This window comes from Lissotriton helveticus, chromosome 3_1 (genome assembly GCF_964261635.1).
Source record: "Lissotriton helveticus chromosome 3_1, aLisHel1.1, whole genome shotgun sequence".
Taxonomy (NCBI): domain Eukaryota; kingdom Metazoa; phylum Chordata; class Amphibia; order Caudata; family Salamandridae; genus Lissotriton; species Lissotriton helveticus.
Window position 1 is genome coordinate 524,707,974 of NC_136061.1, and position 17,948 is coordinate 524,725,921.

Here is a 17,948-nt window from a genome sequence, read left to right on the forward strand (position 1 = left end):
ATGTCTTAATGGATTTAACATTGGGCCATTTAGATCGTTATTGGATCCATTTTTATACTTTTTTGGTTTGAAAACTTTCCATCTATACTTGGTGAGGAGGCAAGCACATTGTGCTTTTGTTAATAGTTGTTAAAGTTTCTCCTTTTTGAAATTCAGGTAAGACAACCCCTCTCGTCTTTGAGCGCCATTCATAAAGCACTATTGAAAACTCTGTGCAGGTTCGAACTTGGTGCAGTTTTTCCAGGTTTCTGATTGGCTGCCCTCTTGCCCAATCAGATACCCTGTTGAAGAACTTGAGTAACACGTGATCAACGTTTGACCAATCACGCGCCGCTTCTTGTACAGACTCGATGCCTGCCCGAGTACCTCCCCGATCGGCTCAGAAGTTGAGTCGCGGAGTACCGACGGACAGGTAAGGTGCCCTTTCGTGAGCGCGTCACTTTGAAGCTTTGCTTGTGTTTTTAAAGGGGGTCTTGTTTGGTACACGCGTTGTCATGCTGCGTGTCTAGCGACGTTTGAGCTAATCTATCTGGCTCTTCACGATCGACACTGAAACAAGCCTATTTCTCATACTTATGGCAGCACTATCAGCCGCTTATATCTGAGTTAAACAGTTGCTTATGGTTTATTTTTAGCGAGGCATTTCTAAAGGTGGCGCTGATTATTTGGTATTTAGATAAACGAAAGAGTGGCATCAGTCTCATGTTTGTGCCTCTTCTTTCCCTAGAGCGGTGCTTCCCCTTTTCCTGAGCTGTGGCCAGGTGGGGTGAGGTTTGTACATCTCCCAGATCGGGTAAGGTGTTTTTCTCCCTTGATCACTTGTAATTTCTAGTTTATGTGGAGACATCAGTACTAAATCACACGGGGTAACAACATTATATGTTACTTAGTACTTAATGCAAGGATGCCTAATTTAGCACCTGGTAGACTCATGCAATGGTGTGAACGCGACATTTATTGACAGGGGATTTGTTCTAAATCCTTCTCTCTTTTTTCACCATTCTTAGATATTGATCTGAACTGGGAAGGTGGAAAATGATACGGACACCTAGTGGATTCAGGTGATCTCTGTATTATGTATGGTTTTGAGCACAGTTTTTTTCATTATCACTAGGTTGCAGTAGCTGTGAGTAGAGATTGGTCCTGAAGAAAGCAATGGCAAACTGCCTTATTTGCTGAAACATGTCGACCTCAATATACATCTAGAAAGTTATAATGCTTTGATTGTCTCTGACTACTTTTTAATATTGGTATAGTGGGTAACAACAGAATAAAATTTGCTTTCAGTGTCCTCTAATCCAATTTTAACGCACTTTTTCTTTTTCACACACACTTCTTTGCACTGCGACATCAGTCGCTGATACTTGTACATCCTCACAAATGAGTAGTAAGACCACGTAAGATCTGTCTGAACGATTGAAGGCTTCTTTAACATCTGGGCCCTCCTCGTGAAAGACGAGTGGCACCCTTTATGGTGGTCTTAAAAGAAACCCAAATGATGAAGGGCGGTTTCGTGTGGTGACTGATGGGCATCCTTTCCTGACCACTATGAGGGTTTTGGTGAAGGGTGACTGTGGGTGGACCATACACGAGGGATGGTGATTTCGTTTCTTGTTTATTTTTTGTCTTGCGTTCACTTAGCAGCCCTGAGACCCTCTGGTATTTCTGTAGTTCAACAGCTTACTTTCACCTGGATGAATAATACCTTTGCTTACCAGTTTCCCAGCCGCCAGAACTCCACTGGATGCTAGCCAATCCACATTTTCTTTAGAATCGGTTTCATCTTCTTCAAGGCAGTCCCAACCAACACAATGCCCTACCAGGTAAGCAAACACTCTGGCAAGAGTCTTGCTTTGGATCAAAACGTAGATTAATGATTATTGCTAAATGTTATGAATTATAGGATTTTACTAGATTTTGCCTGATGTTTTATAACTATCTCCTGATCACTGTTCACTGTATAAATGTTTTAATGCCATTTGCTCTGCTCAATAAAAAAAATCAACAACAAAAAAAAGAGTCTTGACCGAGCCATTTTAGAGAGCAAGAAGGTCAACATACACTTTTTGATCTAATGAACAAAGGTGAGACCCTTGGATCCCACTCCCCTTGGCCTTTACTTGGACTACTACCTTCAATGCTTACTGAGACCTTATCAATGATACAATCTGTCACATCAGGGAACTTGAAAGAGGTGTGTTGTACTTGGGGATGTACTTTTTTGCACCTTAAAGGTAAAAGCGGAACCACAGCATTATGACTTAAGCTGCCCCATAGCAGTTTATGTTTCAAGCTGAGTCTCACTCCTGAACAATATATGGGGATTATCAATTAACATCCCTCCCCATCACGAATCTTTTTTCTCCAATTTATGACCCACCCTCCTCAGTTTAACCCTTCTCGGACAGATATTTGCCCAATCTGCCCAATCTGCTTCTGTTGCGCTAACCTGCATTCTACAAGGAGGGACAACTCACCTGTTGCAGTGGTGGCGAACCTCCGTTGTCACTCTGGACCAACTGTTCATGGAAGGGATTTCGGTCTCATTTGAGGACCTTTGAGAGATATATACTATCCTTGCGGGACAGTTACTGACTCATGCAGCTCTTGGGGAGGAGGGGGGTTGTTGGGGAGGTTTGGGGAGACGTGAACAAAGAATCCAAAGTAGATGATGTACTGCCGCGCTCACATGGGGCCCAGAGAGATGTCGTATTGCCAATGTATACACAGTGATGGGTCAAGCAGTGGGCCTAGCATTATCAGGTCTATAAGACGGATGGAGTCATGATCTACAGATTGCCCTAAACGATGAAGACCGGAATAAAATATTGAGCCACATCCTGCACGTCTTGAGGACGAGCTTCTGAAACTGTTCCAATTCAACTATGTCCACCGCACATATCTAAGCACCACACGTCTGCACAGGATGTTTGGCATGGTGCCCCAAGAATGCCCTAGATGTGAAGCAGCGCAAGAAGGCTTTTACCATATGATGTGGCTGTGCGCAGCTCTGCGCCTCTTCTGTACTGATGTCTACACCTATCTCACACCCGTCACTGGTAGGCAGCACATCAATAAGCTCAAGAAATGTCTGTTGGGCTTGATGCCTAGCCCCAAGGCGGACAAGGAAAGGAGTAGGCTTATAGACCTGGCAGTCGTGCTGGAGTGCTGAGCGATAGCGATGCATTGGCAGGCGACCACTGCACCGGCTCTAGCAGTTTGGAGAGACAATTATCGATGCTGACCAAGAGCAGAAAACATGTGCTCTAGTGGCTCTGCCAACAGGCTGGGCGGGACACCTTTAGCATGGGATGGGGCGTGTTACTGCTAGCATTGGAGTCTGATTCAGACGTGGGGCTATCTTGAGATGGTGTGACTAAGGTGATACTAAAAGTTCTACCCACTAATGTCTTAGCGTTTGGCCCCTTCCTTATGTTCCTGTGTAATGTTCAATGTGGCTCCAGGATATTTAATCCCTTTGTATATGTACTTCTAAAGTGCATGACCGTCTGTGTACGATACTGTTGTCCTTGTAAATGGCCCATGTCAGTTTCTTCCTTAACATGTAAACTTTTAATAAAGAATACTTTTTTAAAACCCAGGGGATATAAGTGGTTTACTAATTGTCTATAAGCCGCTTCCCAATGCGTTGTTTGCTCCTTCTGTGTTTTGTCCATCTTGTTATTTTCCTTCAGCATATACTTAAACTATATATTGTTTTTCTACCTGTTTGCGAAGGACCAGTTGCCAAAAGAACTAAAAAAGTGAATGGAAATAGAGAATAGGTGACATCGTTGTATTTACAATGTGGGTCATGTCAGAACACTTTCTTGCTTTGTGCGGCCACAGTCACCACAGAATCAATGTCTTTCTCGCTCCCTTTACCACTATTTTTAATTAGCCTTTTTCTTCAAAACACCCACAATGCACTTGTCCATTGTTCTGCCACAGCAACCAATTTAGAGTGGCTTCGCCTACTAAAGTAGTAGGGATTGAGGACAACACTCTCTAAAACTGTGATATTTTACCTATTTTATTCACGCAAATAAATGATTTTTTTTACAGTGTTAATAGAAGTTTTTGTCCATCATGTAATATTGTTTTATTGTTCCCCTGATGTGTTAAAATTGCGTAAAGTTAGTGGGTGTGTCACTAAACTACTAATTCACGCACCATATAAATGTGAGTGCAATTTTCCGACTTTTGATCGATATCATTGACAGATGTCTGCTTGTAGCTACGTAGAACCTGGTAGGTCGCCATCGAAGTGTTATTATTAAAAACTGGGCCAGTGTGCCCCACTTGCAATGGCCGTTCTATGAATGTCTTCCAAATTGATTGCTGTTTTAATCTCTCACTACTGTGGAGTATTTAATAACCCTCACTTCTTTCAATGCTGTTTTCAGCCCAAATCATACGTTACCTCTTTTTGGATTATTTTCGTGAATTTAAATGTAATTGACTGATAGTCTTCCCTCTAAATAAGCAGTATCATGAAATGATCTTTGTCGGTCGGCACAGAAGCTGAGTATCCTTTGTTCTAGTCTGCCTAAGACACCTAGAATTTGCTGAAATTTCTTTTTTTAGATATTAAGTAAGATCAGGGTAAATAATAAGCATGCATTACTTTATGCACTTAAATAGTGTTCTCTATTTGAAGAGATTGGCCTCACTCGGTGTAATAATGAAATCCGGATAGCATACATCCAGGTTTATTTGCACATTTGAATGTGTTGCGAACTTGTGCCTTATCAATGCTGATGTGTTGAATGCCATGCCTTTGAATGAATGAAGTAAATGCTAGCTTTACTTCGCGGGACCCGACACAGAAAATACTAATAATACGCACTTTCATTCTGTAGGTGAACAATACAGGGTGAAACATGTCACTTCCCTGAGTTTGTCCAATTAGTTGATGGCCTAGTGTGCGCCACATACCAAGCAATAGATTTAGGATGTCATTTGCCTGGCAGGCCAATGTCAAGGTTTGCATAGAAGGCACTTGAAATGAGGGCGCCATGTTGTTTTTGCCCAGATTATCAAACTTTTTATTTTTCAGAAACAAATTTTCAAATTTGGGGTTTGTTTCTGAAAAGCAGAAGGCTAAAGGGTCTGATGCACTGTAATATTTTAACCAGTAAGTGGGGGTCAATAATATTGTTTCCTGTACTAGACTACCAGCCCACACCTAGAGGTCCCGTCCCAGACAAGAAACATGTACAAACGAAGGACCTTGTAACTTACGCTGAGGCTAATTGCGTAGGGCCAATGGTCAGAGGTTTTTCCACGGTAAATCTTGCCGAGCCTCGTTTACCAATAACATTGGACTTTGTAACTTCAACATTGAGGGCCTCATTTATGAGGCTCTTGCATCATCGGAACGTCACTTTTTGTGACGTTCTGTGGCGCAGAAGCCTGCGTGATATTTATCAGGCAGCACTATGCCACTTTTTTGGGCTTAATGCTGCCTGATAAATATCAGTCCCTCTAAAGCAGTTTTCTGCGTTAAAGGGGTGTTGCTGGGGGCGTTCCCAGCAACATACATGGCCTTTTGACACTGCCCAGGATTTACGAGAAATCGTAAATCTGAGGCAGTGCCAAAAGCTTATGCCTCCCCAGGGGAGGAGTAATGGAGGTGCAACGGGTAGAAATATCTTTATTTCTCCTCGTTTTTCCTATTTATATGTGTGCTGCATTCTGCAGCACGCATAGAAAGAGTAAAATACTCTTGTGATTATTTTTGTACAGAAAGGTTTCCCTTACTGTACAAATATAATCATCCCCGCAATACAGGCACCCTTGCACCATTGTGCAAAGGTGCCCGCATTGGCGCAGGAAGCCCATGGTGCGCCGGCGCAGAGGAAAAGGACAGGAATGCACCATATCTTATAGAGACGGCGCATTCCTGCCCTTTTCTTTTGCCTTGGGAAGCGCAGCAGGAAGACCTGCTGCACTTCCCTATGGCAAAACCTCATAAATGAGGCCCTATATTCATAAGATATTAAATCAGACCATATATCAGAAGGCTACAAGTGGGACAAAAATTACTATTCATTGAACAGTTGATGTGAGGTGTTGGTAGTTGAGAATATAGATCATATAATGTAGGAGCATGAACAATGTAAGCATCGTATATTTTGGATTTGTTATTTGGTGCCTAATGCCTATCTATGACTTGAACTCCAAAGAAAGTCATATTTCGAACTATATATCAAGGATAAATGGACATTGTATCTACACAATTGAAGGTTTAGAATATTAAAAAGTAAAAGAGTGTAGAATACATATGATTTAATTAAGTTACTAGTTTACTAGTGGACGCCTGAATGGTGGCCATCAGACCTGGGCCCCAATCCTGCCCCCAAGTTTGTGGTGAAAAACCTAGGCATCCGGCTAGATCAAGCCCTAACTCTAAAAGAGCAAGTAAATTAGACAGCTGGCTCATGCTTCCATGTAATCGGATTGCTCCGAAGAGTCTTTCCGTTACTTCCGGACTCCACCCGGAAAACTTTGGTCCAGGCCTTAGTGCTTAGCCGCTTGGACTACTGTAATGGGCTGCTGATTTCAGCTAATGATACCTTACTTCAAGTAGTCCAAAATACAGCGGCAAGGCTAGTCCAGAATGCGCCACCTAGGTGGCCATCGCGCCCTCTGTTGGTGAAGCTCCATTGGCTGCCTATCCGCCAACAGATCAAGTTTAAAACGTGCTGTCTTATCCATAAAGCTCTCCGGAACATGGCCCCCTCTTATCTTGCGGAAAAATGTACACCTTATACCCCTTTACGTGCTCTCCGCTCCAGCAGTAAATTTCTTCTTGAAGTTCCTACTATTAAGAGGGCAAGATTGGGAGGGAAGGCCCTCTCCTACCTTGTCCCTAGCCTCTGGAACAAACTTCCTGTTTCTCTTAGACTATGTCCAGAATACGCTAAGTTCAGGAAACTGTTAAAGTCCTTCCTGTTCCGCACTTACTAAGTATTCTAGGATCTTCAACCTCTTTCAAGTGTCCATTTAAACGCAGAGATAATCCTTTGGGAGCCGATTCTAGCGCTATATAAACATATAACTAAAATAAAATAAAATAAATAGTATGCTTTGTAGATAACCACAAACAGTAAGGGGCACATTAGAATGGCGGGCGGGCTTTGGCCGGCAGCCACCCTAGCGGAAATTGGGACCGTCCGCTTAAAGGGCGGGGGTCCCGACATTGCCATTAGGATGCCCCCGCCACAGTGGCGGGCGCACTCCTCAATTTAACATTGTGGCGGGCGGTGCTCACTGCACCGCCCGCCACAATGTTAAAAAACAAAAGCACGCCTTTGCACAATCGAAGAGGCAGGCACCGCGCGGTGCCTGCCTCTTCGATTATGCAAAGGCAGGGGGGTACCACAGGTACCCCCCGTGTGCCACTCCCCTTTGGCCTTCACTCTGGGGGCCCACAGGGGCCCCCCAGAGTGAACACCGCATGCCTTTCCATGGCAAGCTATTGAGAAAAGCCCATAGTAATATGGTGGGCGGGGTCTAACAGACACCGCATCCATGTTAGTCGTTTTCCGCCCCGGCCGCAAGGCGACATGGGCGGAAAACAGCCGGGCGGTGTTTTTCACCGCCGCCTTCCCCTCCGCCATCCTAATATGGCGGGGGGGATTTGGACTAGCGATGTCGGGCGGTTTGCCTCCGCCAGGTCGGCGGTGGCCACCGCCAACCTGGCAAAGACAAACCGCCCGACATCGTAATGGACCCCTAAAGCTTTTTCACTTTAAACACTGTGACTCAGGATATTTATTTTCAGATGTAGCAGTGGAAACACAGATCTCTATGCATTGAAAACTGAATTAGGCTGCCGGGACAATACCACAATGTGTGTAGAAAATGTAATTTCAGAATAAGGGAGAGCTACCTCCGTCACAGTGGCATCAATATAGAAAACATGTGAATGGGCCGCGGATGGATATATTTCTTTTTAATGGTCTTTAAGCCTTGGGACAAGTTCATTACCCTCAGAAAAAGTCAAAACACTTGGATTCATTTTTGGCCGAGGCCTCAGTGGTACTCCTAAACTAAATGAAGTGATTACAAATATTGACTTTTTACCCTGAACGCCGAAAACCCCAAAAGAACCTGAAAACAGCGAAACAAGGTGAGGAGCATATAGTGAAGCGGATGATACAATCTGGGCCTTAAAAACAATTCACTGTTTCCTGCTGGAGACTAGGATCACATTAAAAGCTGAAGGACTACCAGGAAAAAGGTCTGTGGTACATAAACTAGTGCCACATTATACCCCTTTCAGATCCTTAAGAACAGCAAATTTCCACACATTAATCTAGCTAATGCCAGATGGATGGAGATAGAGCCCTCAAAGAACATGGTCATGAGATTTCCAATACCTTAAATTCAACATTGAAAGCAGAACCTGTTATATGGCCTTTAGAGACATTGTCGACATTGCTAAGTTAGCATGAGCTTAGCTGCCATGATGCTGCTTTTGCACATGTTACTACATGACTTTGTTTTGCAAGACTAAGGGGCTCATTAGGATGGCGGACGGAAGAGCCACCGCGGCCCTGGAGTAGGCGGAAATAGCCTTTTCCGTGTCCGCCTGCCGCGGATACTCCGTCCGCCATATCAGGATAGGAAAACGTGTCAAATTTCCGTCCGCGACGGAAAAGCACGCTCCGCCGCCGAACTACACACGAGACCGTGGCGGACCGAACACATCCGGAGGCCCCGCCGTACGTACTGATGTCGAAGACCGTCCCCCAAATCAAGATGGCGGAAAATACACATAAAACCGCAGCGGAAAAACAACCTGTCTGAACACGGCGGAATCCCCACTGCGAAGATAGGTGACATAGCAGAGATACCCACCGCAAGCTGACCACCACCATGGACCCAGCGCTACACGCTTTCCCGATGCTCTTCGCGATCCACCACGTCCTAGTCATGGCCCACCATGGACGACGACGCAGGTAAGGCACAAACCATTGGCTGTCTGCAGGGGAATACCAGTAAGGGACGTGACGTAGGGAGGGGGAGTGTCATGTTACCGAAACCACTGATGAGAAGCAAATACAAATACACATTAGTAGTACGCAAGCAGGAATGACAACGACAGACCACGAGACCTGATAGACTACCTTTATTGTACAAAATAGGGGTATAATCACAGTGTATGCGTGAGCATGGGCAAAGTGGGCACCACAGCAGCTACATCATTGGCAGTCAACGAGAGGGCAGAATGCAGTATCAGAGCATCAACAGGGCATTGTGGAGTACAGAGCAGGTACATCAGAGCAGGTAACGAGAGGGCATAATGCAGTATCAGAGCATCAACAGGGCATTGTGCAGTACAGAGCAGGTACATCAGAGCAGGTAACGAGAGGGCATAATGCAGTATCAGAGCATCAACAGGGCATTGTGCAGTACAGAGCAGGTACATCAGAGCAGGTAACGAGAGGGCAGAATGCAGTATCAGAGCATCAACAGGGCATTGTGGAGTACAGAACAGGTCCATCAGAGGCAGTAAACAAGAGGGCAGAATGCAGTATCAGAGCATCAACAGGGCATTGTGGAGTCCAGAACAGGTCCATCAGAGGCAGCACGTGAGAGGGGCTAAGTGCATCAACAGTCCATTGCACAGAACAGGCCCATCAGAGGCAGCACGTGAGAGGGGCTAAGTGCATCAACAGTCCATTGCACAGAACAGGCCCATCAGAGGCAGCATGTGAGAGGGGCTAAGTGCATCAACAGTCCATTGCACAGAACAGGTCCATCAGAGGCAGCACGTGAGAGGGGCTAAGTGCATCAACAGTCCATTGCACAGAACAGGCCCATCAGAGGCAGCACGTGAGAGGGGCTAAGTGCATCAACAGTCCATTGCACAGAACAGGTCCATCAGAGGCAGCACGTGAGAGGGGCTAAGTGCATCAACAGTCCATTGCACAGAACAGGTCCATCAGAGGCAGCACGTGAGAGGGGCTAAGTGCATCAACAGTCCATTGCACAGAACAGGCCCATCAGAGGCAGCACGTGAGAGGGGCTAAGTGCATCAACAGTCCATTGCACAGAACAGGCCCATCAGAGGCAGCACGTGAGAGGGGCTAAGTGCATCAACAGTCCATTGCACAGAACAGGCCCATCAGAGGCAGCACGTGAGAGGGGCTAAGTGCATCAACAGGGCATTGTGGAGTACAGAGCAGGTACATCATAGGCAGTAAACGAGAGGGCAGAATGCAGTATCAGAGCATCAACAGGGCATTGTGGAGTACAGAGCAGGTACATCAGAGCAGGTAACGAGAGGGCATAATGCAGTATCAGAGCATCAACAGGGCATTGTGCAGTACAGAGCAGGTACATCAGAGCAGGTAACGAGAGGGCATAATGCAGTATCAGAGCATCAACAGGGCATTGTGCAGTACAGAGCAGGTACATCAGAGGCTGCACAACTACGTGTCCCTACCAACCCGTCACAGGGACCACAAGAGTGCCACGCAGTTCTCAATGGACACACCATGTGAAGTAACATTTGAGTGAAGTGTACAGCACCTCACATCACAGAATCAGGGGGACTGCGTGAACTACCTGCCTCGGACACACTGGCAGCACCAGCAACAGGAGTGTGAGACACAGCCACAGCCCGAGTGACACACACATGGGCCACGGACCCAGACACACTGGCAGCACCAGCAACAGGAGTGTGAGACACAGCCACAGCCCGAGTGACACACACATGTGCCACGGACCCAGACACACTGGCAGCACCAGCAACAGGAGTGTGAGACACAGCCACAGATGTAGTCACTGACACGTGAGCCACTGACCCAGACAGACTGCCAGCACCAGAAACAGGAGTGTGCAACACAGCCACAGATCTCCTAACTGACACGTGAGCCATAGACCCAGATACCCTGCCTGGATCTGCTACAGGAGAGGGCACAACTGACACTGTGCCACCATCTGATACATGAGAGTCAACTGCACCAGCGCCACTGGGACAACTGAAATGATGAGCCACAGGGCTGTATGGGCCAGGAGGCAGGGTGGGCCTGAGAGCTGGGGATAGCTCACCTAGAGCCAAATCGGGGTTGGCAGGTGTCAATGGTGTGTGTCTGCGTTTCTTAGGGAGGTGTGAGTGCACCCTGGACAGGACTGGACTGCCAAGTGGTGGGGACTCCAAAGAATCACCACCCAGCATAGGTGGAGCAACTGCTGCCGGGGATCTGGTTTCTGGGGACGTGCTGGAGCCTGCTTGTCGTTTGCTCTGTGCCTGCCGCCTGGACTCGGAATGATGTGTAATGGGGGATGCAACAACAGGGGACACCCACCTCTGCTTCTGACTGGCCTGGATGGGAGTGGAGGTATGGGGGGACTCCGCCGCGGAGACATCAGTTTGGCGTGTAGTAGAAAACATCAGCCTCAGTGCAGCCAGGGGTGAAGTATGCCTGTCCTTGATAGCGCCATTGTCCATGCTAGATGCCTTGTCCGTAGGATGTGCCTTATCCTTAGGTGGAGTGTTGTCTCTGGATGTAGCCTGTGCCCTGCTCGCCGCTTGTCGTCTGTGGTGCACCTGTCTCCAGCAGACACCTGCTCTCTGTGTGTGTCCCTGCCCTTGGGAGTGGTCCTATCCACTGCTGTGGGCCTGCTCTTGGGAGTCTCCCTGCTCTTAGTAGGTGCCTTAGTCTTCTCACTGTCCTTGGGAGTGTCCCTTACCTCTGCTGTGGGCCTGCTCTTGGGAGTCTCCCTGCTCTTAGTAGGTGCCTTAGTCTTCTCACTGTCCTTGGGAGTGTCCCTTACCTCTGCTGTGGGCCTGCTCTTGGGAGTCTCCCTGCTCTTAGTAGGTGCCTTAGTCTTCTCACTGTCCTTGGGAGTGTCCCTTACCTCTGCTGTGGGCCTGCTCTTGGGAGTCTCCCTGCTCTTAGTAGGTGCCTTAGTCTTCTCACTGTCCTTGGGAGTGTCCCTTACCTCTGCTGTGGGCCTGCTCTTGGGAGTCTCCCTGCTCTTAGTAGGTGCCTCAGTCTTCTCACTGTCCTTGGGAGTGTCCCTCACCTCTGCTGTGGGCCTGCTCTTGGGAGTCTCCCTGCTCTTAGTAGGTGCCTTAGTCTTCTCACTGTCCTTGGGAGTGTCCCTCACCTCTGCTGTGGGCCTGCTCTTGGGAGTCTCCCTGCTCTTAGTAGGTGCCTTTGTCTTCTGACTGGCCTTGTCCAAGGAACAGTCCATGGACATGTGAGTATCCCTTGCCTTGGGAGTACCTTTCGTGTTGAATGCCTGTGTAGCTCTGGAAGGCATGTCCCCCAACAACACTTGTGGATCCTGTGTGTGTACTCCAGTGCATCTGACGTCGTCTACCTGAACAGATTTAGCTGATCTAGGGGATGGGGTCTGTGCCCTGCGTGCCCTGACGTGGTGTCTGACGCTGCTTCTAGTGCAATGACCTGTATTTGAGTCCTGCTCAGAATAATCACTACCCCCTGAGACATCCAGCGGTGTAGATGGGGAAACAGAAGTAGCACCCTGTTCGTTCGACTGTACTATTGCAGACGACACACTGCTTGCCAATGACTGCACTGTCCTGTGTAGACCTGCAAGATCGCCATGCATCCCTTCCATGAATGCCACCACCTGCCCCAACTTCCTATCATGGTCCTGGAAAGCATTTGTCATATTGGTCTGCCCCACACACAGCTGTCGCAGCAGATCAACGGCCTCAGCACACAGTGCATTTTGGCTCACCGTGGCAGGGGCAGCGGTGCCTGCACCGAACGCCACTCTGCTCCCCCTACTCCTCCGGCCACGAACAGTACATGGTGCAGTTGGCGGAAGTGTGGGCCCTGTGTGCTGTCTTACGACAGAAGGTGATGAGTGCCCACTCCCAGTCTGTGACAACAGTGCAGGCTCACCAAGAGTGTCCGACGAGGAGGACGATGGTGTCTCCACATGCGAGTCCTCAGGGACGGTCCTGTCCCCCTCTCCGGCGCTGGCCTCCTCCGTGTCAGTCTGCGTGTGTGCGAAGTCTGAGCCGGACTCATTTCCTCGGCTACTCTCCACCGTCTGTGGCTGAGTGTCCTCTGTCAAAGCTGAAATGCACAGAAAAGTTGTGTGAGTCATGGGCACACTCACGTACAGAAGGAACAGGATAGCCAACTCACATAGCAGACAAAGGTTTAGGAGCCCTCATCCTGCACATGGCCCACCCCTACCAGTCATCCTCACATTTTCTGCCATGGGGCCATGGACCACTAGGGGATGTGCTTTAACACTCAACTACTGAGCAAGTGGCGTGTCAACATGGCGGACCTGGATGTCAAATGAGTACCACCCAATGGGACCAAAATGGCATCACAGGCATACATACGCAACACGGAACTCAAAAGTGTGTCTGTGCACCAATACATGCATAGCACTCACAAGTTTCCTACACAGACAGTATGCTCACCGCTAGTTTGCTGTTGATCGGCACTCAGACGTTCGGCCAGTTCAGGATGCGTCACTGCAATGATACGGTGCATGAGAGGGGTCATGGAGCGTCGGGCCAGACGGGGCGTCCTTGGAATCAGGCCCAGTGTTACTTCCGCTACATTCTTGCTCAGCCTGGAAATGTCGTCCCAGCGTTTGTGGCAGTGTGTATGTCGTCTGTTGCACACCCCCAATGCCCGTACTTCCCGTGCTATGCTCCTCCACAGGTCCTTGCGAAGGTGCAGCTTGACCTACCATGATGGGAGACAAAAGAGTTTAAGTCAGTGGACAGGTGGCCTGTCACACACATAGGGGCAAGACGTCACTGTCAGCAGCCATGCACAATCAGGAACATATGTCTAGCCCACACTACACAGCTAAGATAGAAATAGGCCTGATCATTTGGCCCCCTCATGCACACCAACATGTCCCACACTGCACTTACCACCCGTCCCGGTGCGCCGTAGAGGCGTCCATAGTTGCGGAGTACACCGTCCACGAGGACATCAAGCTCCGCGGCGGTGAAGGGTCGAGACCGGATCTCTTTGCCACGCGACATGGCAAGATCACGGAGTATGGCACTAGAGCAGCAGTCGGTGGTCAGCTCAGCAGCAGCAGCAGGTCGAGGTGATGGTCACAGGCAGCAGTCGGTGGTCAGCTCAGCAGCAGCAGCAGGTCGAGGTGATGGTCACAGGCAGCAGTCGGTGGTCAGCTCAGCAGCAGCAGCAGGTCGAGGTGATGGTCACAGGCAGCAGTCGGTGGTCAGCTCAGCAGCAGCAGCAGGTCGAGGTGATGGTCACAGGCAGCAGTCGGTGGTCAGCTCAGCAGCAGCAGCAGGTCGAGGTGATGGTCACAGGCAGCAATGGTCCCCAGGGTAGGAAGTTTCATTTTGCCCAACACACATATATAGGGCCCTCAGCACGTGTCAGTGGCATACGTCGCCAGCAATTGGTCAACCCTGGAAGCGTGATCGTGAAATGGGCCAATGACTGGCCCTGTTGTTGCGGTGCACAGCTTCCGCTACTTGCGATTGGCCGTATGCGGCCAGCGTCCCTCTTCCCATTGGCTGCATGTGCAGGGACCGTCACGGGCACACATCGGCAACCGCACGTGCAAGCCTCAGGCACGGATGCTTCAGTAGCAACAATGTACTATCACTGGCGCCTCCATGGCGGTGCACGTACACAGCGGGGGAGGTGCAGGCCTATACACCCTGTAGATGTACTCAATGGACATGCCAGTTCATGACCCCCCTTACAGTCACCTTGCATCAGCCACCGTACACCGGCCGGAGCGGCCGGCCCATGAACAACCGCCGTGCCAGGCCCTGCCCAGGACCGCCGTGCCGGCCATGGCAACAACCGCCATTGCACGGACCGCCAGGGAACGCCGGTAGTGGAAGGGCCGTGCAATGGCGGTGGTTGCCATGGCCGGCACGGCGGTCCTGGGCAGGGCCTGGCACGGCGGTAGTGGAAGGGCCGTGCAATGGCGGTGGTTGCCATGGCCGGCACGGCGGTCCTGGGCAGGGCAGGGCCGGCCGGCCGGCCGGCCGGTGAAGGCTGGATGATGCAATGGCACTGTAAGGGGGGGCATGACCTGCCATGTGCATTGACATCAGCTAATGGATGTGTTGGCCTGCACGTCCCCCGCCGATCACGTGCCCCGCCATGTTGGCGCCAGTGATACAACATTGTTGCAAATCGACCATCCGTCCCGGAACCTTGCACATGCACTTGCCGGTGTGTGGGCGTGACGGTCTGTGCACGTGCAGACAATGTGAATGTCGAAGGCGGCCCGCGTATGCCCAGACGTAAACAGCGGATGCAGTGCACCGCCATGGCGTGGTCAATGTTTGCATCTTAGCCGATGATGCACCTTGTACCATTGTCTGCAGCTGCCTGCTCACGGTTGTGTGCGTGATTGCGTGGCTACACATGTCATGCTCCATCCCATGTGTGTCCATACCATGGCCATCGGTGAGCCACAAGTGTCCATCACGTGTGCATGTCCACATCGGGTAGTACCCTACACAAGTTTGTCGTACCTCACATGTACACAGTAGATCCCGTATGTATGGGCACCTGTGAATCAGTTGTCAGTGAGTGGTATGTGTCAGATGATGACTATGGTGGGGGTTCTGTTGTGTACTGTACATGTGTGTTGCCTATTGTGTCCCCATGCATGTGATGTCCGTATGCCCACCATTCCTGGTGTTGCCATTTGTGCATCATGAAATGGGGGGGTGGGGGGGTGTTTAATTTAGTATGTGTGCATGTACTTGCATGTGTGCATGTGATGTTGGGCCTACACATGTGGGTCATGTCACATGTCTGGTTGGCAGTGATGTTGAGGTGAGACACTGTGCATTGCACATGTTGCTAAACATCATGTTGCTAGTGGATGCACATTGTTGCTACGTCAATCCATGTTGTCCTGACAATCAGAGGAGTCACACATATGACAAGCATACAGTGGATACTACATGTTGGTAGAGGGCGTTGACATGTGATTGAGTTGCACACACATGCGTTGTATGTGATTTGACTTCCATTCCATCTACTCCCACACAGGAGGGCTCCAAATGTCCTTCGCCCATACACTGTGCTGGAGGATATGGTGGACGAAGAGGTGATCCGGAAATTCAGGCTGGATCGCCGTCGATTGTTGGAACTTGTGACCCTATTGTCTCCTCACCTGCAGCCGCGAAGAACCTATCCAGGTTCCATGACACCCACGCAAAAGGTGATGGCGGCACTCCATTTCTTTGCAACAGGCACATTCCAGTACACAGTTGGAGATGCCGGGGGAATGTCACAGGCCATGTTCAGCACGGTACTCCGGGATGTACTGACAGCCATGATGCTGTACAAGCATGACTATATACATTTCCCTCAGGCGGCGGAGTTGGCAGCGGTCAAAGCTGACTTCTATGCCCTGGGTCGTATACCACACGTTGTGGGTTCCATTGATGGCACGCATATCGCTATCATTGCACCACGGGCACGTGAGCAGGTGTATAGGAATCGGAAACACTTCCATTCCCTGAACGTGCAGGTGGTGTGCCAGGCCGACAACATCATCTCACATGTGTGTGCAAGATTCCCTGGCTCTGCACATGACGCCCACATCATGCGGAGCAGCATGGTCCCCCAACTGATGGCAAATCTGCGTCCGGCACAAGCGTGGCTTGTTGGTGAGTATGCTGTGGTGACAGGAGTGATATCTGTGTGGCATGGTGTGCCCCACAATGCAGGTTGTGAGGTTTCTCTCTCTCTCTCTTCCACCAACACAGGCGACTCGGCTTACCCAAACAGGCCTTGGCTGCTCAGTCCCTTACGCAATCCCACTACAGCTGGAGAAATGAGATACAATGATGCCCATGGTAGGACACGTCGAGTGGTAGAACGGACATTTGGCCTGCTCAAGTCTAGGTTTCGGTGCCTGGATAAGACTGGAGGGGCCCTGCCTTACTCACCAGGCAAAGTATGCAAGATCGTGATAGCGTGCTGCATGCTTCACAACCTGGCTGTGCGCTATAACATTGAACTGCTCTTTGACCCTGATGAACTGCAAGTTCCTCGCCCTCCCGACCCACCCATGTCAACTGATGAGGATAGTGCTGAGGAGGAAGGTGTGGACCAGAGGCGCCAGATCATTGATCGCTACTTCCCTTGATTGTGAGTGTGCTCCTCTTGTGCTGCTTGGGTATGCCCTGTGAATGTGTGCTGGTGTTGTGGCATAGTGGTGTGCTTCATCTCTGTGTTCTGCTATGTGATGCATGCATGTGTGTGTGTGTGCTAAATTGTGGCCAATGCACGTCTCCATGATGTGTGTCGTCTCATCCATTACTGTTGTGATGCGTGTGGGTTGTTAAATGTCGCACTGCAGTGTGTTCTGATGAGTGTGATCATGTTTCCTGACGTGTCTTTGCGGTTTCTATTTTCCCTAGGTCACTCCCGCAGCGCCATGATTCTGTACCAGTTGGATACCTGTACCTAGTAACATCTGTTTCTGATGCATTCATGTGAATAAACATGGAGGCAACACATGATTGAGTGAGTAAGTGGCTTTTATTTACAAATTGTGCATGGGTGTAGGTGCATATTTACAAATGAGTGAAGGGGTGGGGGAGTGAGAGTAGAAGGTTATGGCAGATGAAATGTCCGTGCGGACACCACATAGGGTGGTGTCTGCCTAGTACAGCAGGCCTGTGGCAGGTGGGACCGGATAGTTGGCAGGGTGAATGGCATGCGCAGGTACTGGTACAGTCATTTTCTGTTCCTCTTGGAGCGTGTGGCAGCTGCTTCCACACTGCTGTCGCCCACTTCCAGCCTCGGACGGCCCCTCCGTCTTTGTGCCGCTACGGAGTCAGCTGGTTGCGCTGGGGCATCGGGTACCACATCCGCCGCAGGTGGCGGTGGCGGTGGCGGTGGCCTGATTGTCCTGGTGAAGATGTCCACTAGTTGGCCAAGCCGCCTCTCAATGGCCCCCAACAT